This window comes from Macrobrachium nipponense, chromosome 3, assembly GCF_015104395.2.
Source record: "Macrobrachium nipponense isolate FS-2020 chromosome 3, ASM1510439v2, whole genome shotgun sequence".
NCBI lineage: Eukaryota > Metazoa > Arthropoda > Malacostraca > Decapoda > Palaemonidae > Macrobrachium > Macrobrachium nipponense.
This window is the reverse complement of record NC_087202.1, coordinates 45,863,309-45,888,541: the sequence shown is the minus strand read 5'-3', so window position 1 is coordinate 45,888,541 and position 25,233 is coordinate 45,863,309. Positions and strand designations below refer to the sequence as shown.

The following is a 25,233-nucleotide window of genomic DNA, read 5'->3' as shown; positions in this document are numbered from 1 at the left end:
ATATTCTCATACCGACACTTCTTTTATAGAGTGAGTGAGTCAGTTTTACTGACATTTTCTTAATTTTGTTTTTCTCTGGTAATTTTAGATTAATTTTACCTAGAAAGAATGATATTAAGGATACTTTCATAGGCCGACACGAGCTGAGCCCAGAAAAGAAATATACATTCATAATAATCATTATTTATTAACATTGTCTTTATAGAAATACGAAGGAAAACTTTGAACGCCCGTATCTCAAAACTATACTTATTGACCTTCAAAATCTATCTCCTCACTTAGTTTTGAAGCTATAACATTGGAATTTGGTATATAACTCAGAAAGACATTATAGAACAATCAAATAGAGCCCTTTTTTCCAATTTTTGTTTCGTCTTTTTTTTATTAATTTTTTTCTCGTGATTTATAGGGTTTATTTTTTTACCATATTGAAAAATTCATATCTAGCAAAAAAATGACTTTTAGAAAAAAAACTCTCCATTTGATTGGAGGTCGACATCAGGTCTATATATGGTAGTAATCCCAGGTCTTAATATTAAATATCAAGGGAGGAGATAGAATTTGAAAAATGGTTATTTTCGGGATAAATCGCCCTGGCGTCACAAAACCAAAGGTCAGAGGCGAAAATCATATGCGGTTTGGAGATGTCCCAAGTCACCTTATTAAGTGGTATGAATGTCAAAGTCCTGCCGTTAAAAGACGGCATTAGCCGGCCGGCCCCCTTAACGTCAAAGTAGTGTGAAGGTCCTCCAGACACCGGGCTTCCGAAGAGGCTCGAATTAGCCAGTCGTCTAGGTAGAGAGAGATCCTGACGTTTGACAGATAAAGCCACCTCGCTACATTCTTCATTAACAAGGTGAAGACCATCGGGGCCGAGCTCAATCCGAAGCAGAGAGCCCTGAATTGAAATACCTTCCCCTTCAGGACAAACCGCAGGTACTTCATTGACTGGGGATGGATCAGGACGTGAAAATATGCGTCCTGGAGATCTAATGACACCATCCAATCCCCCGGTCTTAAGGCCCCAAGAACTGACTGAGGCGTCTCCATCTTGAACCTCTGTTTGTCGACAAAGAGGTTTAGACTGCTTACGTCTAACACCGGTCGCCACCCTCCCGACTGTTTCGGCACCAGGAACAGTCTGTTGTAAAAGCCCGGGGATTCTAGGTCCAAGATCTGTTCTACCGCTCTCTTCTTGAGCATCTGCTCGAGCAGATTGTAAAGAATCTGTTGTTTCTCCCAGTGGTAAGAGGGCGACATATCCGTGGGTGTCATACACAGCGGGGGTGGTTTCAGGAAAGGGATCCTGTAACCTTTCTCGATGATGTTCAATGACCAGCTGTCCGCATCTCTCTCTCTCCAGGCTTCCGCAAATAAATGAAGCCTGGCTCCTACCGGTGACTGAAGGACTGCTTGCTCATTTCTTGCCCCTGGGAAGGCCTCTTCCTCGAGGAGACGGTCTCGAGGAAGATCCGCCTTGAAAGGGCTTCGGTTTCTTTGAAGCTTGAACTCCCGAAGATGTCGAAGAGACTGCAGGGCGTCGAGAAGATTGAGCAAGCAGGTCCTGAGTTGCTTTCTCTTGCAAGCTGACTGCAAGATCTTTGACCATAGCCTGGGGGAAGAGATGGTCCGAAAGAGGGCAAACAACAACTCCGCCCTCTGCGAGGGAGAAACTGACTTCGCCGTAAAGTTACAGAACAGGGCTCTCTTTTTCAAGAGTCCTGTGCAAAAGTGCGAAGCCAGCTCCTCCGAACCATCCCTGACGGCCTTGTCCATACACGACATGACACTGGACAGCTCCCCCAGGTTAATTGAGTCCGGACTCTGTGACTGGGTATCCAGTACCCCCAAGCACCAGTCCAAGAAGTTAAACACCTCTAACATACGAAAGAGGCCTTTCAGATGGTGGTCTAACTCCGAGGTAGTCCAAGTCACTTTTGCGGATGAAAGAAGTGACCTCCTCGATGCATCCACCAGGTTGGCGAAGTCCCCCTGAGCAGAAGAGGGAACTCTCAGACCGATGTCCTCTCCTGTCTCGCACCACATACCTGCTTTACCGCTAAGTCTTGACGGCGGTAGAGCAAAAGAGGTCTTCCCTTGAGCCTTCCTTAACTCCATCCAATCATGGACCTTGCAAAAAGCTCTCTTAGTTGTAAGAGACTTCTTCATTTTAACGAAACCCGTGGTCTTGCTGGCTTTCGAAAATGAAAGTTGAGAAGGTGGAGAGCGAGGAGCAGAGGGTTGGAAAGTATCTCCAAACGCGGTCTGAAGAAGGCGGATAAAGACCTGGTAATCCGAAGAAGCAGACGTAGTTGGTTGCTCATCGTTAGCTTCCTCTGAAGCGCTGCTCACCTCACCCTCTTCTGCAGGTGAGGTAGAAGGGACCACCGAAGGCAGAGGTAATAGACCTTTAGGCCCAAGTCTTAAACAAGAGCGTTGCTGAGACGACAAAGGCAAAGCAGCAGAGTGAGTCTCTTCCAAAAACTCCAAAGCAGGGTCCAGAACTGAAGTAGAAGCTTCCTTAATCGAAGAAACACGGCGCGCCTCTTGAAGGCGGGTAGCATCTTGAAGAGCGTCAGAAAAAACTCGCGAGCGTCGGCAAGCATCCAAGTCAGCGTCCATCCGAGCGTCAACAGAAGCGTCCGGTAAAGCGTCATGCCTAGCGTCCAGACGAGCGTCAATACAAGCGTCACGATGTGCGTCCATACGAATGGCCCGTGACTTGGTGGAATGGAAAGAGTCCATCTTCGCATCTTGCGGGGCGTCATGCTTAGCAGCAAGAGAAGCGTCCTTCAGGGAAGAGCGAGAGACATCTCGGCGAGTTACTCGACTGCGCGAAGCAGCTTGCACGGAGGCGATCTTAGCAGGAAGAGCAACATCCTGCTTAGCAGCTGAGAGAACGTCGCGATCAGGTGACGGAGTGTCACGCAGCGAAGAAAGGGGAGTGTCCTGAGGAGCAGGAAAGCAGTCCTTACTCCGAGAGCTACGAAGTTGCTCCCTCTCGACGGAAGTACATTTAGAGAAACGTTCCTCACGCCCTCTAGATAGCCGCTGGGGAGCTGCACGAAATCTATAGGGCGACGAAACAGGCGAAAGAGACGAGCGAGGAGAAGGAGAGGGAGACTGTCTGGTCCTCTTAATGGGCAGTCTGTCATCCTTCCTCCGATGACGAGGTTCCACCTCTCTCTTCGACAGCAATGTAGCAAGTTGTTGCTGCATAGAGCGGATGATCTCGGTAGGAGAAGACTCCCTCTCAGGAGAAGGGCTGATCCCGTGAGAAGATGAGAGGCGAGGGGATGCCTTCTTCCTTCTCACAGGAACAGACACAGTACGATCCCTGGAGCGCCTGGGGCGCTCGAAGGCGTCATCATCGGATGACGTCCTAGTCCTCTTCTGCGGCGGGAAGGCTGCGAAGCTATCTGGGGATGACCGCAGATCAGCAGAAGCAAAAGGACGTAAAGCGTCCCGCTCACGAAAGCTCCTCTTCAACGGGCGAAAGTCCGACCGAGAACTCCACCCCTTGCGCGGAGAGGAAGCCTCAGAGGACGAGAAGCACTCCTTAAGAAGGCGTGCACGCGCACGCTCCTTGGCAGCCTGGGAAGCGTCAACAGTAACTGCCGAAGGGATGCCAGATCGGTGGGGGTTCCCCGTAACCCTCCTTCGGCTTTCGACATGCCCTCTCCCTGAAACCTGGGAGTCCGGCAGAGGTCCAGGCCTAGAGGCGAAATAGGGCCGATCTGACGCCCCCTCCACAACACTAGGGGCACTATCACTGCACTTCACTGCACTCGGATCACTTTTTCCTTCCAAGGCGAGCACTTTAGATTCCAGATTACGTAGCGATTCAAGAATCACAGAAAGGGCATTACCCTCCACAGACACCATTTCAGGGCCCGAAGGCGACACTACAGGGTTAGGAGTTGCAAATGCTACTGGAGGGTTAGCAGGAGAAACATTAATGCCCTGACGTTTACTATCTGATATACTTCTGGAGGAAGACCTCCTAATCCTATCACGCTCCAACTTGCGAACATAGGATTCATATGCCTTCCAACCCGAATCAGACAGATTTTCACACTCCTTCCTCCCCCCCCCAAAAAAAAAAATCAATCAGGATACTTAAGTAGCCAAAAGTTTTCCAAAATCCAAAGACGGAGGTACTGAAAACAGATGTTTACAGTACCGGCGACAGAGAAAATCTGAATAGAAAATGGGAATGGTTCTTGATACCCGCCTCCCAGCGGCGGGAATAGGTACTAACCACCTGACTCCCACTACGTGTGTCGTAAGTTTTGAAATTCTGTCGGACTTCGGAGAATACAGCTATATATATATCTGACAGGTAAGCTTCATGAACAAAATAGCAAGTAACTACAGGCCTATCGCCTGTCTACCTATAATGTGGAAGTTACTAACAGGTATCATCAGTGAAAGGCTGTACAAGTACTTAAAGGATATAAACATCATCCCCCACAAACAGAAAGGCTGGAGAAGGAAGTGTTGGGGAACAAAACACCAACTCCTGATAGACAAAATGGTAATGAAGAATAGTAGGAGGAGAACCAACCTAACCATGGTATGGATTGAATGCCAGAAAGCCCTCAACATGATACCACACACATGGCTAGTAGAATGTCTGAAAATGTATGGGGCAGAGGAAAACCTATCATTCCTTAAAAGTAAAATGTGCAGCTGGAATAGTACAGTACTTACAAGCATAAGACTAGCAGAAAAACATTAGGAGAGGGGCCTTTCAAGGCAACTAACTGTCCCCACTACTCTGTAGTAGTCATGATTCCCATGTCAAAAGTACAGTGTCCCCCCCCCCCCCATTCACGGGGGAAAACGTGGGTACCGACTTTACCGGACCCCCCCCCCCCCCCCCGGTGGAATAGTTAGAACCCGTGAATGTTTGAAACCCCCTATAAAAACGCTAAAAACAGCCTATTTTGTTTGTTAAAACTCAAGGAAAACCAACTAAAAATGTTCATACTTGGTTTTTTAATAGTTTTATCACAAAAAGTGCATTTTATGATGAAATTGATAAAAAAAACCCAGGAATTTGTGGATATTTCTCATAGAATCATACCGCAAATGTGCAAATTTTCAGCGAATAATGCGGGAAAACGTTCCCGAGAGAAATCCGCGAATGTGTGAGTCCGCGAATCCGGAGAACACGAATACTGGGGGTCCACTGTACTGCAGAAGCTGGACACTGGGTACCAACTCAAAAAAGGAGGCAACAGAATTAACCATCTGATGTTCATGGATGACATCAAGCTGTATGGTAAGAGCATCAAGGAAATAGATAGTACGTACACTAATCCAGACTAAGAATTGTATCTGGGGACATAACAATGGAATTTGAAATAGAAAAATGTGTCTTGGTCAACATACAAAAAGGCAGTGTCAAGGACAGAAAGGATAAAGGTACTAGGTTGGAATAGCATCAAACATATAGATGAGAGAGGATACAAATACGTGGGAATTATAGGAGAGGATATAAAACACCAAGAGATGAAGGACACAATAATTAAAGAATATATGCAAACTTAAGGTGATATTCGAGTCAAAACTCAACTCTGGAAACATAATGAAAGCCATAAATTCATGAGTAGTAGTACCAGTAATCGAAACGTGATGAAAGCCATAAACTCATGAGTAGTACCAGTAATCAGATACAGTGCAGGAGTTGTGGAGAGGACAGAGGCTGAACTCCACAGCAGAGACCAGAAAACTAGGAAACACATGACAGTACACAAAGCACTATACCCAAGAGCAAATACAGACAGACTATACATAACATGAAAGGAAGACTGCATCAACATCAGGAGCAGAGGATTGAGGCAATATCTGAAAACCAATGAAGATGAGTGACTTAGGAGTGCATGGGGAGAATGGCTGATAAAAGTAGATGAAGACCCAGAAATTTGCAGAGACAGGAGAATGAAAACAGAATGGAGGAATGGCATAGCAAACCAATGCATGGATAGTACATGAGAAAGACTAAAGAACTGGCCAGGGATGAAAATATGGCAATTGCTACAGAAGGAAGAACTCAAGAAGGAAACTGAAGGAATGCTAACAGCAGCATGAAAATAGGCCCTAAGAACCAGATGTGTCCAAAGAATATACATAGATGGATATAACATCTCACCCATATGTAGGAAGTGCAATATGAAAAATGAGACCATTACCACATAGCAAACGAACGTCCAGCAATTGCTCAGAACCAGTACAAAAAGAGGCATGATTCAGTAGCAAAAGCCCTCCACTGAAGCCTATACAAGAACCTTGTGGTAATAAGTGGTACGAACATCAACCTAAAGGAGTGATAGAAAATTATCAGGCAAAGATTCTCTGGGACTATGGCATCAGAACCGGTGATACGTGCCAATAGACCAGACATGATGTTGATTGACAAAATAAAGGAGAAAGCACCACTCACTGATGTCACAATACCATAGGACACCAGAGTAGATGAGAAAGAAAGAAAAAAAACTGATAAGTATCAGGACCTGAATATAGAAATAAGAAGGATATGAAATATGCCAGTGGAAATTGTACCCATAATCATAGGAAAACAGGCACGATCCCAAGATCCCTGAAAAGGAACCTGGAAAAACTAGATGCCGAAGTAGGTCCAGGGTCCAGGACTCATGCAGAAGAGTGTGCTACTATAAACAGAGTACACAGTGAGAAAAGTGATGGACTCCAAAGAAGGCAGGATGCAACCCAGAACCCGTAACTACAAAAATCACCCAGTCAAATAAGATGACTGTGAGAGAAAAAAATATCCAGCCCCCCTTACATAGCAGGACCCATTGAAGAAGACCAGCGTGGTATACCAGTACTCATATCCTGTCCAAGGATGCCTTGGCACCTACTTTGGTATGACCACAATGCGCCTTTTGCAAAGAATTTTCTTCCAAGCTTAGGAGGGAGCAATATTTAACCATGCCAAGAGGGAGCAATATTTAACCATGCCAGGACTGCCCATAATCAGAGGATCTCCCAAAGAGACATTGTACAAAATTTTTAAATCGTTGATCAAGCTCCAGACCACCACCACCTGCACCTCCTGGAAGCCCTACATGTTGGTAGGAGAAGCCCTTGCTTAATACTAAGCAGGACCCTGTAGGGGGGTAGTGTTGTAAGGGCACCTCATTCGGTGCAATGTAGGCATTACTTAATGTTCTTTGCGCCCTCCCTCTGACTCCTAGCTGCAACTACTTTCATTCCTTTTACTGTACCTCCATGCATATTCTCTTTCTACCATCTTACTGTCCACCCTCTTCTAATGATTTTTTCATAGTGCAACCACGAGGTTTTCCTCCTGTAACACCTTTCAAACCTTTTACTGTTAATTTCCGTTTCAGCACTGAATGGCCTTAGATGCCCCAGTGCTTGGCATAATGCTAAAACTCTATATAAATCAAATCAAAATACTACCCAGGAAACCTTCCTCCTTCCAACGGCCGCCAGGTGACCAGCACCAAGCACCGTACAGGAGGCACAGGCAGCAGGCGAGCAGAATCAATAAGATTAGTCTCCAAAACTACTCCAGGACTCGCAGCAACAAGCAATAATAATAATTAATTATAATTATAATAGTAGGTAGTACTGTTAAGAGATATTGCTTCATCAACTGAGTTGATTTTGTAGATAGTTTTCTCTATCTTCCATATGGCAGCTTTCTTTTGGTTACTGCAATTGCCGAGTTACTTGCCAATTTCAGTCATTTCTGGGCTTGACCTGTGTCGGCCTGTGAAATGGTTCCTTTGATACTATTTCTGAAGAATAAATATTGCTATTCATCCTAGAGAAAAAAGAAACAATATAATGCCAAGATAAATGGCTCGCTCACTTCTTATAGAAGTGTCGGTATAGTAAGGAGCGAGTGGAATCACTACCAGAGGTCCCTTGCCATTTAGCTTCTTCCTTCGACAAAACCCCGAACTACGGAGGAGCCGTGCTACAGCTTCCGGTCTACTACTACCGTGAGCGCCTCCGACGCCTGAGACGACATTCCTTTCGATAGCGCGCGTTACACCAAACGTTAAAATTTTTTCGGTGCTGTGTTTCGCTCTATTTTGGATTATCTTTTATTTTCAAGATGTCTTCAGCTTCTGCTTCTAAGTTAAGTACTGTTTGGGGTTACTGATCTCATTTTATATGATCTTCGTGTTTTATACATATTCGGAGCCTTATCGGCCGGTATGCCCCTCGACCGCATGGCGGTACGGGTTATCTCTTTCGGTCTTCCATACCGTTAGAGATTTCCCTTTTTCTCAGTACTTTAGATATGGTTACTTATACATAGTCTCTATATCTTTATGCAGTTAGTTTTTTAGTTAGGCCTCCACGGGGCACGCTCCGACCGCACGTTTCGGACCTTAGTCTAGCTACGCCTTACATTGTTAGGAGTTTATCAGTCACGATTGAGAGTCATATCATCTAATTATTCTGATGTTTCTCTCTTTCCTTCTCTAGTTCCTGATACCATTAATAATATTATAGGTACTAGGTTGGCTAACATACACCATGCTTCGGTATGGCGATTAGCTTCCCTGTTATCATTTATTTTACCGTTAAGTTAGGCTTTCGTACCCCAATTGTCGATTGGTGATTAGCCTGCCCCCGTTTCCTTGAACTAGAGGTTAAATTAGGCTAACATACCCCTTTCTTCGGATCGGCGATTAACCTAATTTTCTGTTTGCTTAGCTTCGTGTTCCCCGTGTTAGTCTAGCTTTAAGATATCGCTTTAATTTTATTTGATTGATTATTATAAGTAATCCTATTTATATCAGTGATATTGATGTTGTTCCGACGGTTCTTCCCCACCTCGTGTCTTTCACCTGGCTGGGAAGACCACCGGTTGATCACGGTGAGCCACCCGGTTACGGGGTCCCCCTCCCGTCCCCCCATTCCCCCCCTCCATACATTGCCATCCACGTCGATGGGTGATGACTCGTTTCTCACAGCTAGCGTCCGAGTCTGCATGAGAGGGGTGACTCACGGGACTGGTGGGGATCTCCCCTCCCCTACTGGTATCTCACTCGTCACGTGCCTCGGGGGCTCGGGACCTCCTCCCCCCTTCTTCTCCGTCCTTAACTGGCCACTCAGGGGGAGGGCTCCCCTACCCCACGTTCTTCCCTACCCTTTCCCCCTCAGTTCAGTCCGGCAGGTGTCTATCCGCCGCTACCGAACATAGAGAGGGGGGGAGGGAACCACTGGGTTTCCTATCCACTTAGGATAGTTCACACGAGCACTTACTGATATAATGGGTTTTTATTTTGTTTAATTTAATGTTTAGAATCTTTTGCGTTACTCCGGGGTTTTTTTTATTTCCGCCTCTCGTACTATCCCTTGCTTCGTTAGAAGTTTGACATTGCTCACTCAATATTAATTAACTCCGGGCCATACGGAGAACTCCGGGCCCTACGGAGTCTATTTTTAGTCATATGACAAGTGAGCTTAGGCAGAGGCAGAGACTTTCTTTCCCCCTCGTAACTTTTCTACGTAATATTCATACGTAGATCTCTATCCGTCGGTCCTACTCCGGCACCCACGGATAGTTTGCATATTATTCCACCGGAGGTTGTCATTGGTACTCATGTATCCTTTGACTTACAGATGTTGTGCCAGGAGATTGGGTGCAATGCCATCCTCCAAGACCCGTGCGGCCATATAGTATGCCGTTCTCATGCAGGATGTGCAGTGAAAGTGGAGGATTTTATCGTTTGGCATCATGAAGCTTGCCAAACCTGCTACTTGCTAGTAGGAGATGCCTCACTAGTAGTAAGTTTCTTAGCACTTTCTTCATTCATTCGTCACCTGGAATACTTGTTGTTATATTATACCTTTCACATATGAGACACATATTCATATAATCTCAACACAACAGACATTCCTCCCCTATCCTCTCCCTAACTCTAGACCCTTTTTTACAGGGTTCTGATGAAGAAAAGAAGAAAGCTTTGTCGACTCTCAAAGCTTGGGTAGGGGGTTTTGGCCGGAATTCGAAGGGCCGCCCCTACATTCTTACCCAGGATATGGCGGACCTAGTATTCCCAGGAGCCAAGAAAGGATCAGTGGTGGACCCGATAGCGGCCGCCCCTTTGCTGGCCGACCTTCAAGTCATGATCTCCCTACAGGAGGGGGATTTCCCAGAGGACGTTGCAGAAGACGTTGCGGCAATGAACCTCGACGTTGAACCCATGGCTATTGACTCCATGGGTACAGGTAAGGGTGTAGTAGGGGCAGCTTCTGTGGGTTCTCAGGGCCCTTTCCTGAATTCCCTTTCTCCATCACCTTCTACTGATCCTTCTACTTCCACTTCTTTCCGGGGCTTCACTGAAGAGCAGCGGTCTGTCCGTCCTAAGGCTACTTCAGTGATCCCCAAGGCTAAGATGACCGAGGAGAAACTTAAAAGTCTCTCCCCAAGAAATCGGTCATCCTGACAGACACTGTAACTCCGGCTCACCACCCCGGATCAGTTAGGTCAAGGGAGGCCTCTTCCTCTGCGTCGAGGTCCCCCAAACATAGATCACGTAAGGATCGGGCTCAAGTCCCTGTTTTTGATCCCGAATCCTTTTCGGCTAACATTCTGGAGCAGGTGGGAGTGATCGTAGGGGCCTTGGTTGACAACAAGGTCAGCTCGGTGCTCTCCCAGCTCTCCAGTTCTGTTACGTCTTCCGGCCAGTCAATCCAATCGCTGGCGGAACGGCTGGCCGCTCAGGAGAATGCCATCGCCGGGATCCAAACCTCGATTGCGGCAGGTTCCCCTCTATCTGTGCCACCTTCTCCTCTTCCAATGCCAGATTCCAGCCAACTGCCGGAATTCAAGGCGGCCAACCCTTGGAGGATCGCTTCGTATGCCCCGTTTGTCAACGGAATGTTGACAATCGAAGGCATAGGAACTCGAAGGCATGAGGACTTCGAGTTCCACCCCCCAGAGACCTTCAACCACCATTCATTGGCTACGTCCGACTAACGGAAGCAGCGATGATGAGAGAGGACAAGGTTCCCAAGGAAACAGTGATCCTTCCGAGGGAACAGGCACAGCAGACTCTAATGAGAAGTCTGGAAGAATGGGGGTGTGAAAACACCCGCATCACAGCCTTTAGGAGTCTTTTCACCATTTTTACTCCGGTGGAAGGGACTCCGCTACCACTGACCCTTAAGGTAGTGGAAGCAACCTTTCAGGCCGCCCTGAAAGACGAGCCCCTGCCTCAACTACGAGAGACGGAACCCACCTCTCTCTTAGTCCCAGGCTCCGAGACGTACTTCGAGGGGGCAGTTCCTACTTTCTCAGTAGGAAAACTAAAGGCGGACTGTGCCACCTCTCTCTTTAGTGAGAGACTCCCCAGGTTGTCGGACTCTCTCATCCAGATGGAGTACGACGCCCGGACTAGGCTCGTGAGATCCCTTTCCTCCATGACTATGGCGGAGATGATGGCTCTTGTATACCAACAAGAGCTGTTATTTAAAGTTTTGGCTAAAGGTCTGCTGCACACCATGCAGTGTGACCTTTACGACTTCCTCATAGCCAGGAGAAATTGTAGGAAGCACGTTCTGGCGGAAGCTACTATCCGCCATGAACCGAATAAACTGATTGCTTCCTCAATTTGGGGAACGGACCTCTTTCCAGCACCAGTAGTAGCAGAAGTCCTTCATGAGGCTTCTAAGGTTAACCAGTGCCTCAAAGTCAGGTGGGGACTGGTAGCAAAGCGGAGGCAGGAATCTTCTGGTCCTAACCCAAGGAACAAGAAGAAACCAAGGAAGTTCTCTCCCTTCCAGCCTTCTCAACAAACGTTGGTTCAGGCAGTCCCCGCAGCATCACAAGGGCAACCATCGTCGAAGGGTCAACAACAATACCTTGTTCTGACCCCTCAGTCCCAGCAATCTCAACCCTCTACTTCCTTTGCTGTCTCGCCAGCCTACAATTCCAACTATGAAAGCCAGAACTTTCAGGCTTTTAATAGGTTTGCGAGAGGCAGCAGAGCAAGAGGTGCCTCTCGATTCAGAGGATCTGGCAGGGCTGCTAACAGAGGAAGAGGTTTCCGAGGAGCAAGAGGTGGCCGCCCCTTGGCAAACCAGCAGTGAGAGTCCCAAGGTAGGAGGGAGGCTGTACCTCTTCCGCCAGCGGTGGGGGTTCAGCCCTTGGGCTCAAAGTATAGTAACAAAGGGACTAGGTTGGAGTTGGCTAGAGGGCCCTCCTCCAACCAACAGATTCTATCAAGCACCAACAACGGAATTGGTAGAGTATACCGAAGACCTCCTTCTCAAAGGAGTAGTCTCAAGAGTCAACAATTTTAAAATTTCAAGGACGCTTGTTCAGCGTGCCAAAGAAAGACTCGGTAAACCGAAGAATCATCTTAGACTTGTCCCATCTGAACTTATTCATTCATTGCGACAAGTTCAGGATGCTGACCGTTTCGCAGGTACGGACCTTACTTCCCCGTGGGGCCGTCACAACCTCTATAGATCTTACAGATGCCTACTATCATGTTCCCATAGCCAGACACTTCCGTCCCCTAGGCTTCAAACTAGGCAACAGATCCTACTCCTTCAAGGTAATGCCATTCGGGCTCAACATAGCCCCAGGATCTTCACCAAATTGGGAAGCAGTAGTGCAAGAGCTAAGGAAACAGGGAATAATGTTAGTGGCTTATCTGGACGATTGGCTTATTTGGGCAAAGAACCCCAAAGAATGCAAAGAAGCAACGGTCAGAGTGATCAAATTCCTAGAACATTTAGGTTTTCAAATAAACAAAACCAAGTCCAGACTAACACCGGAATCTCGATTCCAGTGGTTAGGCTTCAGTGGGACTTACAATCGCACACTCTATCAATTCCGTCGTTGAAAAGGAAAGAAATTGCAAGAGCTACAAAACAATTTCTCAAACGACAACAAACATCCAGGAGGTGCCAGGAGAGGATCCTGGGCTCACTCCAGTTTGCATCAGTCACAGACGTTCTGCTCAGAGCCAAACTCAAAGATATAAACAGAGTATGGCGCTCAAGAGCGAATTGCAGATCACGGGACAAACTAGCCTTTATCCCAGCGATCTTACGGAAACGTCTCCGTCCCTGGACGGAGACAAAGAACCTTTCAAAAGCAATTCCTCTACAGTTTCCCCCTCCATCATTAGTGATCCACACAGACGCCTCACTAACAGGGTGGGGAGGATACTCCCAGTACGAAAAAGTTCAAGGAACTTGGTCGTTAACATTCCGCCAGCTACATATCAATGTACTGGAGGCCATGGCAGTATTCCTCACACTGAAACGGCTCCGTCCGCCCAAGAACTCTCATTTCAAATTAGTTCTGGACAGTGCAGTAGTAGTACACTGCATCAACAGGGGCGGATCCAAGTCAAGCCACTTGAACCATGTCATGATAGCCATCTTTTCTCTGGCAAGCAAAAACAAATGGCACCTGTCAGCCACTCACCTGGCAGGAGTCAAGAACGTAGTAGCAGACGCTCTATCGCGCTCCGCTCCGTTGGAATCGGAGTGGACACTGGACAGGAGTTCATTCAATTGGATCAGTCTACAAGTCCCCGGACTCCAAGTAGACCTCTTCGCCACGGAGTCAAACCACAAACTCCCTTGTTACGTGGCACCCAACCTCGATCCTCTAGCATACGCTACGGATGCAATGATCCTCGATTGGAACGAATGGAAGAATATTTACCTCTTCCCTCCGGTGAACCTTCTCATGAAAGTTTTAGACAAACTCAGGACATTCAAAGGCCAAGTAGCTCTAGTAGCTCCCAACAAGCCCAAGAGCAATTGGTTCCCTCTACTGCTAGAGTTGAGACTCCGACCACTACGGATTCCCAACCCCAAACTAACCCAGTTAGTGCAAACTCAGACTGTGTCCGCTTCCTCAAGAATTCAGAAAACCCTAACTTTATGGATTTTCTGAAATTCGCAGCCATGAGGAATGCAGAAATTGATCCCCAGAATATCTCATTCTTGGAATCAGATAAAAGAGAATCTACTCTCCGGCAATATGATTCATCTGTCAAGAAACTAGCAGAGTTCCTTAAGTTGTCAAATTCTCAAGTCATGACAACGAACCTAGCCATAACTTTCTGCAGATCATTGTTTGAGAAAGGCTTAGCAGCAAGCACTATCACTACGACCAAATCAGCTCTTAAAAAGATCTTCCAATTTGGTTTTAGCATAGACCTTACGGATTCGTACTTTACGTCCATACCAAAAGCTTGTGCTAGATTAAGACCATCAACGAGACCTAAATCAGTCTCTTGGTTCTTAAATGATGTCCTCAAACTGGCCTCGGACATTAACAATGACTCTTGCAATTATATATCCCTCCTGAGGAAAACCCTATTCTTATTAAGTTTAGCCTCCGGAGCTAGAATATCAGAACTGTCAGCTTTATCAAGGGAACCAGGCCACATTGAGTTCCTCCCCTCAGGGGAAGTCCTCTTATCCCCAGATCACCATTTTCTAGCCAAAAATGAAGACCCACAGGACAGATGGTCCTCGTGGGAAAATCCTACCACTACCTCAAGACATTTCCCTTTGTCCTGTCAACTCATTAAGAGCCTACCTAAGCAGAACAACTCTGAAATCTTCAGGCCCATTGTTCATTAGGAAGGAAGGTGGTACATTATCCCTAAAAGGGATCAGGCAACAAATTTTATACTTCATTAAACAGGCCAATCCAGAGTCCTTTCCTTGGGCCCACGATGTTAGGGCGGTGGCCACATCTATTAATTATTTCCAACACATGAATTTTGATGATCTTAAGAAGTATACAGGCTGGAAATCTCCGACAGTTTTCAAACGGCACTACCTAAAACCCTTAGAAGCCCTCAGATTTCCAGCAGTGGCAGCTGGAAACACAGTTTCTCCTGATTCTTAATTTTTACTATAACTTCTTGTAGCCTTCCCTTCTACCTGCCCCATTGCACCCTTACTTAGTTTAGTCGCCTCCATGTATTGGGTTACCTTGAGTTTGCTTTTGTTCATCATTCTAATTGGATTCAGTTCCATTCTTTTGTATATATCAACTTATATCCTGTCTTTGCCTAACCTGTATTGTTATTGTTTATTGTTAGGCTAACTAATTTTAAGTGATAACCCGTGTTTTAGGGCTTATACTTCCCTTAGGGTAAGACTGTAATTTTAGTTGATTATTATACTATTAACCTTACAAGTGTTTAACTTTACCTTCTTAATTTATCTGTACTGTTCCTCAAGCTTGGTGTTTGACATTCTCTGGTACTATTTCACAGGCCGACACAGGTCAAGCCCAGAAAAGGGATTTTGACGAAGGAAAAATCTATTTCTGGGCAACGACCTGTGTCGCCTTGTGAAATGGTTCCTTTGATACTATTTCTGAAGAATAAATATTGCTATTCATCCTAGAGAAAAAAGAAACAATATAATGCCAAGATAAATGGCTCGCTCACTTCTTATAGAAGTGTCGGTATAGTAAGGAGCGAGTGGAATCACTACCAGAGGTCCCTTGCCATTTAGCTTCTTCCTTCGACAAAACCCCGAACTATGGAGGAGCCGTGCTACAGCTCCCGGTCTACTACTACCGTGAGCGCCTCCGACGCCTGAGACGTCATTCCTGAAGATAGCCTCCAAGCTTGGGGTAAGCTGGGTGAGGATAATCTAACTACAGGGTGGGGTTTCACAGGGCGACACAGGTCGTTGCCCAGAAATAGATTTTTCCTTCGTCAAAATCCCTTATTTGGGGTAGTGAGATATGGGGAGTAATGTCCACAGAGTTTACTTGTAAAGCTACACTGTTCTCCCCACGAATACAGGGGTAACAGTGTAGTTTTATGGGTACCAGACACCCCCCTCCCCCCACCAATAGCTAGAACCCATGAATAGTTGAAACCCCTATAAAAAAACACTTAAAACAACACAAGCGAAACGGGCAATGAGCCGGGAAAAGGCCAAGAGAGGTTAACACGACTCTCACCCAGGCGGTCAAAGAAAAGACTGGCGTAGCGGCATCATCCTTGACCAATCCTCGCCTGAGCTATGCATGCGTTGCCAAATATCACAAGATTCCATAGTTCATCTGCTTTTTAACTGGATCCAGCTAGGCGCTAGAAATTATCCTATTGTTAAGACCGAAGGTTTGTAGCTATGAAAAATACAAATTGTCTTAGAAAATTTGTCATATTTCATTAGTTAAAACTCAAGAAAACCCCACTGAAAGTGTTTATACTTAGTTTTCTGGGCTCGACCTGTGTCGCCCAGTGAAATGTTCCTTATAGCACTCATTTCTAGGTATAAATAAATGCTAAATATACATACTAGAGAAAAAAGCCATATGGAATGCCAGAGTTACTACCTCCGGCTCGCTCACTCTCATTGGGTGTCGGTATAGCACAGGAGCGAGTGGAAACCACTATCACAGATGCTTTGCCAATTAGATCTCTCCTCTCTCAAAATCCCCCTCTAGAGAGGTTCCGTTACAACGTCTACCTTCCGCTCGCTACTACTACCTCTGCCAAGAGCCCTCATTCCTGAACTAGCACCCGTAGTGTATACACGCACCGTTTCCGCTGTTTCTAGGAAGAGTTTTTGCGTAGCATCATGTCTTCCCTACGCCAAGAATCTTCTTCATCTAAGTTGAGTATTCCATTTATTGATTTTGAGCACGATGGGGCACATTGAAACCAATATTTTGCTTTTTTAAGACTTGTTCATGGGAGCTGGGCATGACGCCTCTTCCGAGTCAGCCATTTTGGATGCATGGTTGGCCGCGTGCATTGTTACATCAGAATTTTATTCCGCTGTGTAATTTATGTTCACCGTTTAGCACTTCACAGTATAGGCTACTGTTGTCGTATAATTTTACCGTCTCGCTCCTGAGGAGTACTGAGAGCCTTGTTTATTACGGTTTGATCCTTACGTTATTAGCCTATTATAGGGCCTTTTTCGTTATCATCAGTCACTCAGGAACGAGTCAGTTCCTTTACGTGCGTATGGTGAAATGCTTCATACTACGTTATGTGCAAGTATTGTGGTTGAGGCGTCCTAGGCTAGCCTAGCGGTACGCCAGTTTAGTTTTAAGAGGTGAAGATTCCTCATTCATTCGCGGTGCTCATGCATGTATGTTTCTAGTTTAGTTAATTATTGATTATAATCTTGTATTGCTATTTTTGATGAGGTTGGGAGTTCTTCACGATGAACCTACCCTGGCCTATCCGACCAGACGTAGGCTAGGTTTTGGAGGGTAGGCTAGGCGGATTGAGTATGTCCCACCACCCTTAGTGGCTCCTAGTACCACCAACCCGACCTGGCAGATATGTTTGCTTGGAGGGTGGCCCAGGACTAGAGAGTTCCTCTCTTGTTACGTATGTAGGGGCTAGGCCTATCTTACCTGACCAGATCGATAGATTTGATTTTGGAGGGTTGAGTTAGGTTCTAGGTGTCCTCTTTGTGACGTCCTTATAGGAGCCATCTTAGCCTACCTGACCAGATCTGAGATCCGATTTCGGAGGGTTAGGCTGGGATCTTAGTTGGGTGCGGTTTTCTCCCCCTTTTTCGTCAGTACTTCCAATAATTCCTCATCAATTATTTTATGAATTAATTTTGTTGAGTGTAGCCTGGGCCATTGCCCCCTTTAGGGTGTCAATTGGCCTACCGTCTTCTGCCCCTTTAGTAGTAGGCTAGTTAACGGCTTCTCGAGAAGTGGTAATCACTGATCGGTTGCTGTGGCCAGGCGATCACAAGTCTTCCACTCTCCTCCAGACACCCCCCCCCCCCCCCCCTGTCCCGGACTCATTCCGGCGCTGCTTTGTTAGCTCGCTGTCCAAGTAATCCTACTGATGAACGACAGCTAGAGTGTCGAGCACGGTCCTGGGTATTAGTCAGAGGAGATTGGGGAATTAGTAGATTATGTAATCCCTGTTGGTATGTCTCCGGGCCTGTGTTTATTCCGGCGAGGTGCAGTCTACCATCACATCCGCCAGGAGGCTATATGCCGGAGTTTACGTACCGCTGTTCCGCCACCCTGTTTTCCATACTTCTCTAGTGTTATCGCTGCCTCCCCACTCCAGTGGGGACGGAACAAGGCTTAGAGATGCGTTTCTAATTGACTTGGAACTGCTGCTCTTCTCCAGTGCGATCAGATTCAGGCTTAGGTTTTACCTATTTTCCCTGTTCTGCTCGTATCAGGCCAACTCCGCCGGTTATAGCTATTGTGATAACGAGATTATGGATTCAGAGCTTAATGTTAAGAAAATTTATTATGTAGCCTCTGTTGGTATGTCTCCTGGCCTGGGTCTATTCTGGCGAAGTGTGGTCTACCATCACATACGCCAGGATATATACACCGGAGTTCTACGTACCGTTGTTCCCGCCGCTCTGTTTTCCGTATTCTATGTTATCGCTGCTGCCCACTCCGGTGGGCGCGGAACTAGGCTTAGAGAATGTGCTTCCAATTGATTGGGATTGCTACTCTACTCCGGTGCCATCAGACTCAGGCTTAGGTTTTGCCTTGTTTCCCTGTTCTGCTCGTATCAGGCCAACTCCGCCGGTTATAGCTTTGGTGATACCCAGAGTATGGATTCCGGAGCAGGTGGAGACATCCAGAGCTTTAATAGTAAGAAGTAAGTTGAAGATTATAGTTGATGTTGCCTTTAGCTAGTTAAGAAACTAGTTTAAGTGTACACATACCGCTGGAAATAACTCCGGCTGCATTAATTGACGATACTCATGTATCTTTCCAACTTACAGATGGTTCGCTGCTAGGAGGCGGGGTATCCGGCCGTTCTTCAGAAGACGTATGGACATGAGGTCTGCTTGTCCCATGCCAGCTGCGCCATCCAACTGGAGGGACTCTTGGTCTGGCACCCAGAAGCCTGCGAGGTGTGTTACGGCCTCGTTAAGAACGTGACGGATGAGTCGGTAGGTAGCATCCTCACCTCATTGTTACTCTTGAATTCTATTGGGCATTAGTCGAACTAGATAAACGAGGAAAAGTCCCCGACACTGGGGAACCTGATTTGATTATCTCTTACAGGTTGACCCGACGCTCAAGGCCTCCTCGCTGACGACTCTCAAGGCCTGGGTAGGGGTGTTTGGGAGGAACGTCAGATCTGGCCGCCCCTACACGTTGTCGGAGGAGATGTGCTTCCTCCTCTACCCAAACGCTAAGGTTTCGGCAGCAGTAGCGGCAGAAGTGGCGGCTCCCATTATAGTGCGGATCCGCCAAGAAACCCAAGCCCCTCCGGAGGACCAAGAGGGCTTGTGTGAGGAAATGATGGAGAAGGTGGTGGCCATCGAGGACCAGGAGGAAGGTGGGGAGGTAGATGAGGCAGGTAATCGTGGGGCTAATGTACTCTCCTTCAGCCCAACTCCTTCTTCTTCTTCTTTTCAGGGCTTCTCTGGGAAGTCCACGACCTTTGGGGATAGGTCGGGCTCAGTAATCCCCAAGGTGAAAACCTTAAAGGCGAAGTCCCTGCCGAAGGCGGTTAGACCAGCCAAGCCTTCTCCGGCAGGCTCCGCCAGGTCGTCATTGGCCCCCAAGCCTTCGACTTCCTCGGCCAAAGCTACTCCCCCACCCAAGGGGTCGAGAGCTAAGACTTCCAAAGCCAGACCGACAGAGTCCAGCTTCGACCAGGAGGCTTTCGCCACTCTTCTCATGAAGAAGATGAGCGAAGTAGTGGACTCGAGACTTCAATCGATGTCCACTCAACTCGCCTAGGGTCTAGAGACATCCGGACAGTCCATCCTGTCTCTGGCCCAAAGATTACAGACCCAGGTGGAATTGGTGGCCAGATTTATCCAGTCCGGAAGCACACCGCAGTTGTTTGCGGTGCCGGACGCATCCAAGCTCCTGCCATTTGAGAATAGCAACCCGTGGCGGTTGGCTCTGCATGGTCCCTTTTCAGAGGGCAGACTTACAATTGATGGTTGCGGAACCCGACCCGTGGAAGACTATGAGTTCTTCCCGCTGGGCCTACAATTCCCCTTCCCGGGCTACGCTAGGCTAGCCGAGGAAGCGTTGGTCAGGGTAGACAAGGTCCCGAAAGAGACAGGGATCTACCCTAGAGATCAGGCTCAGTCGGCATGGGTCCGCACCCTTACGGAATGGGAGTGCGTCAACACCAAGTTGATGCCTCACAAAGGTTCCTATACCATGTTCGTAGCGCCGGATAACGTCCCGACACCTTGCACATCGAAGATTGCAGAATTGACACTGCAGGCCGGAATGGAGGATAAACCCATGCCTCAGCTAAAAGAGACGGAGGCTACCTCTTTGCTCTTTCTCGGAGATCTGGAGTGTTGGGTTGGCGCTCCGGCAACGTTCACAGTGGGCAAACTTGACCCGGAGTGTGCCTCCACACAATTCAGTGAACGTTTGCCTAGAATTCCGGACACCATGGTAAAAGTGGAATTCGAAGCAAGATGTAGGCTGAGCAGGTCAATTAACTCAGTTACCACTGCTGAGTTGACAGCTTCTGTCTTTGCAGAGGAGCCTCTATTCCGGGTCCTGACGAAGTTGCTGCTGCAGGCTTATCAATCGGACCTGTATGATTTCATAGTGGCTAGACGAGCCTGCAGGAAGCATGTCTTTGCTAATGCCTCCATCAGGCATGAGCCTAACAAGCTCATTAAGGCATCGATCTGGGGGGGCCAACCTCTTTCCTGAGGACATGGTTAACAGCGGCCTCAGCGAGGCAGCTAGGGCTAACCAGAACCTTCGTGTCCGCTGGGGACTTCCCTTCAAAAGGAAGTTCGAGACCCCCGGACCACAAGCCAAAAGTAGGAAGAGGCCTAGGAAGTATCAGTCTTTCCAGACCTCTCAGCCTCAAGCAGTTGTACAGGCAGTTCCTGTCTCACAAATAAGTAAGCCTTCGACATCTAAGGCACAACCACAACAGCAGTTTGTTCTGCTGCAGAGTCAACCGACTCAACAGCCCTCGAGTTCGGCTGCCCTTTTGACTTCTCCAGCCTTCAACACCTCCTTTGAAACACAAGGGGCATTTCGAGGCAAGGGGTAGCAGAGCAAGAGGTGCTTACCGACTGAGAGCTGGCTCTAGAGTTCTCTCAAGAGGCAGAGGCTTCAGAGGAGGCAGAGGAAGTAAGACCTCAACCAGTCAATGAGCCTCTCCAGGTAGGCGGGAGACTGTACCTCTCCCGGGACCATTGGACCTTCAGTACGTGGACCCACAGTATTGTATCGAAAGGTCTGGGGTGGAGATGGATAAAAGGGCCTCCTCCACCAGTCAGTTTCCATCAAATTCCAACGACAGACCTTCTAGACTATGCCAAAGACCTCCTTCAAAAGAAGGCAATAAAGAAAGTCAGTCACCTGAGTGGGGTCGTCACCACCTCTATCGATCTTACAGACGCTTACTATCATGTACCGATAGCAAGAAACTTCTCTCCATACCTAGGCTTCAAACTAGGAAAACAAGCTTACTCATTCAGTCATGCCATTCAGGCTCAACATAGCACCCAGAATATTCACCAAACTAGGAGAGACAGTAGTGCAGAAACTAAGAGCTCGGGGTGATGTTAGTAGCTTACCTAGACTGGCTCATTTGGGCAACCAACGACGAGGAATGTCGCAAGGCAACAGCCAAAGTAATAAAATTCCTAGACTACCTGGGATTCCAGATAAACAGGGAAAAGTCCCGTCTCATTCCGGCGTCTCGCTTTCAATGGTTGGGAATTCAATCGGACCCAACCATACACAAACTCTCTTCCGCCGAAGAAGTGCAGAGAGATAGTGAAAGCTACGAGACAATTCCTCAAGAACAAACGGGCTTCTCGTCGTACCCAAGAGAGAATCTTAGGTTCACTTCAGTTTGCTTCAATAACAGTTGTTCTGTTGAAAGCCAGACTGAAGGATTTCAATCGGGTATGGTGGAAAAGAGCCAACAACAGGTTCAGAGACAAAATCTCCTTGATTCCGAAAAGACTCCGCCCATGGACGGAAGTCCGGAGTCTTTCCAAATCAGTGCCACTACACTTTCCCCCGCCGTCTCTGATAGTCCACACAGACGCCTCACTGAGCGGATGGGGGGCGGGCTACTCTCAGTACAAGAAGGTTCAAGGAACATGGTTGACAACATTCCGCCATTTCCACATCAATATACTAGAGGCTATGGCCATTTTTCTGAACCTGAAACGACTAGCTCCGGCCAGGAATATTCATATCAGACTAGTCTTGGACAGCGCAGTGATAGTTTATTGCATAAACAGAGGAGGCTCCAAGTCGAGCCAAATAAATCAAGTGATGATTGCAATCTTTTCGTTGACAATGAAACATCATTGGCACCTGTCAGCCACTCACCTGGCAGGAGTACGGAATGTCATCGCAGACTCACTGTCCAGGACCACTCCGCTGGAGTCGGAGTGGTCCTTGGACACAAAGTCATTCAATTGGATTTGCCAACAAATCCCGGGCCTTCAGGTAGACCTGTTCGCCACGGAGTCCAATCACAAACTTCCGTGTTATGTGGCTCCCAATCTGGATCCTCTGGCTCATGCCACAGATGCGATGTCCATAGACTGGAACAATTGGCAGAAGATTTACCTATTTCCGCCAATAAACCTCTTGCTGAAAGTTCTACACAAACTCAGATCTTTCAGAGGACAGATAGCATTGGTAGCGCCCAACTGGCCGAAGAGCAATTGGTTTCCTCTCCTACAAGAGTTGAAACTCTGCCTGGACGGATTCCCAGCCTAAAACTGACTCAAATAGTACAAACTCGGACTGCGTCAGCTTCCTCAAGAATTCTGAATGCCTTAACTTTATGGACTTCATGAAGTTTGCGGCACAGAATGATGCTAGTATTGACCCACTAAACATCCTGTTCGTGGAGTCAGACGAAAGAGAATCAACACTCAGGCAGTATGATTCGGCAGTAAGGAAGCTAGCCATCTTTCTAAAAGAATCATATGTCCAAAAGATGACTACAAATCTGACAATTTCATTTTTTAGAACTCTGTTCGAAAAAGGCCTAGCTGCTAGTACCATTACTACGACTAAATCTGTCTTGAGGAAGATATTTCAGTTTGGCTTTAATATTGATTTAACAAATTCGTACTTCTCGTCTATCCCTAGAGCATGTGCTCGTCTGAGACCGGTAGACTGCCCTCACGTGGTCTCCTGGTTTTTGAATGACGTACTCAGGTTGGCTTCAGTTACTGATAACGAATCATGCTCATATATAACCCTTCTCAGGAAAACATTATTTTTAATGTGGCTGGCCTCAGGCGCCAGAATATCTGAACTGTTGGCTCTCTCTAGAGAACCAAATCATATTTATTTCCTCCCGTCAGGAGAAGTTCTGCTCTCTCCAGATCGGAAATTCTTAGCAAAGAATGAAGACCCACAAAACAGGTGGTCTCCATGGAAGATTGTCCCTCTTCCACAGGACCCATCATTATGTCCTATTATCACATTAAAATCTTATCTGGGCAGAACTTCTAAAAAGTCTTCAGGTCCTCTTTTTATTAGAGAGAATGGTGGAACCATTTCCTTGAAGGCCATCAGACAACAAATTCTTTATTTTATTAAACAAGCCAATCCGGATTCAGTCCCTCTTGCCCTTGATATCCAGGCAGTGGCTACCTCAGTTAATTATTTTCATCATATGAACTTCGAGGATCTTAAAAAATATACGGGTTGGAAATCCCCGACAGTATTAAAACGCCACTATCTGAAAACTCTAGAGGCCCTTAAATATTCGGCAGTGGCTGTACGGAACATTGTCTCCCCTGATACGGCCTAGTTATGTAATTCTTAATCTGTATTTTATTATTTTGCTATTAATTATCTTTTGGTACTCACTCTCACCTACCTGCCTCGCTTGTAATCCCTGCCTTTCTGCCTTTTGTTCCGGACTGGATTGCTCATCAACCCACTCCTGTACATGGACATAGTTCATTAATATGTTTGTTTTTATGTTCATTACCTGTTGCATTTTCCTGGTGATAGTATGGATTTGGTCATATTAGGTGCTATTTACCATTTGTAACTTGTTATCCTTACCTTGGTTATTAAAACAATAATTTTAAGGAATTTTTAATTTTCCTTTCATATAAGTTTTTGTTTACATTTTATTTCCAAGCTTGTATGGCCAATTCTCTGTTACTATTTCACTGGCCGACATAGGTCGAGCCCAGAAAAGGGATTTTGACAAAGGAAAAATCTATTTCTGGGGAGAGACCTGTGTCGCCCGGTGAAAAGGTCCTTCTTAATACTTTTCTGATATAAATAATTTCCAAATATACCAGAGAAAGTTAAACCATTGGTATGCAGAGGTTACTACCCTCGCGCGAGCACCTCAAGGGCGTCGTGTATAAAGAAAGGGCGTGTGAAAGCCACTAAACACAGGTCATCTTCCAATTAGATTACTCCTTCGTCAACATATGAACACGGGATGTGCCGACACAACGGTCTCCACCACGCCGCTCCGACTCACCCAGTCCCCGCCCGATGCGAGCGCCATCTTACATCCTTCTGTCATAGATTTCAGTAATGGCTTGGAAAGGAATGGGATGGGAAACAGGGGCGACACAGGTCTCTCCCCAGAAATAGATTTTTCCTCCGTCAAAATCCCTTTTCTGGGTCGACCTGTGTTCGCCGGTGAAAAAATACCAGAGAATGCCTTTCAAGCTCATGAATTGAAATTAATAAAAAGGATAACGAAAACATCATTAATAGATCCATCTTCATTAAGTAATAGTAGCATATAAACTTAATGTCTAAAGTTAAGAATATAACTTATAAATAGCTTAATCTCTAAAAATGCATACATCAATCTTAATTTCTAAACTTAAGAATATAACTTATATTATAACTTAATTACTAAATATGTATACCTAAACAAAAATGTAAACGAATCATATACATTTAATAATCTAATATATACAGGTATGATTAATCCGAATCTAAGAATGAACGATATCCTAAGGAGAAGCATGATACTTGGGTGGCTGAATCTGATCTACCGAGGTGAGAGGCATCGTGGCGAGAGTGGCAGGTAGAAAGGTGACAGTATAAGGAATGGGACGAAATTGAAGTAAGGAAAGTTAGTCAGATGAGATTAAACTTCCCGCCGCTATAGTGGAAAATTTTAAGGCTTGAATATTTCTTAGATAGTGGCGTTTAAAGACCCGAGGAGATTTCCAACCCGTATACTTCTTAAGGTCATCAAAATTCATATTTTGAAAATAATTAATTGAGGTAGCTATAGCCCGAAT

The 25,233-nt window shown here is 46.4% G+C and overlaps 1 protein-coding gene across 4 annotated transcripts in view; it reads left to right on the top strand.

The window, feature by feature from the left end:
- LOC135221732 (tRNA (32-2'-O)-methyltransferase regulator THADA-like) overlaps positions 1–25,233 on the top strand; it is a 219,250-nt gene that overhangs the window by 89,117 nt on the left and 104,900 nt on the right. The gene's annotated exons all lie outside the window — the stretch shown is intronic.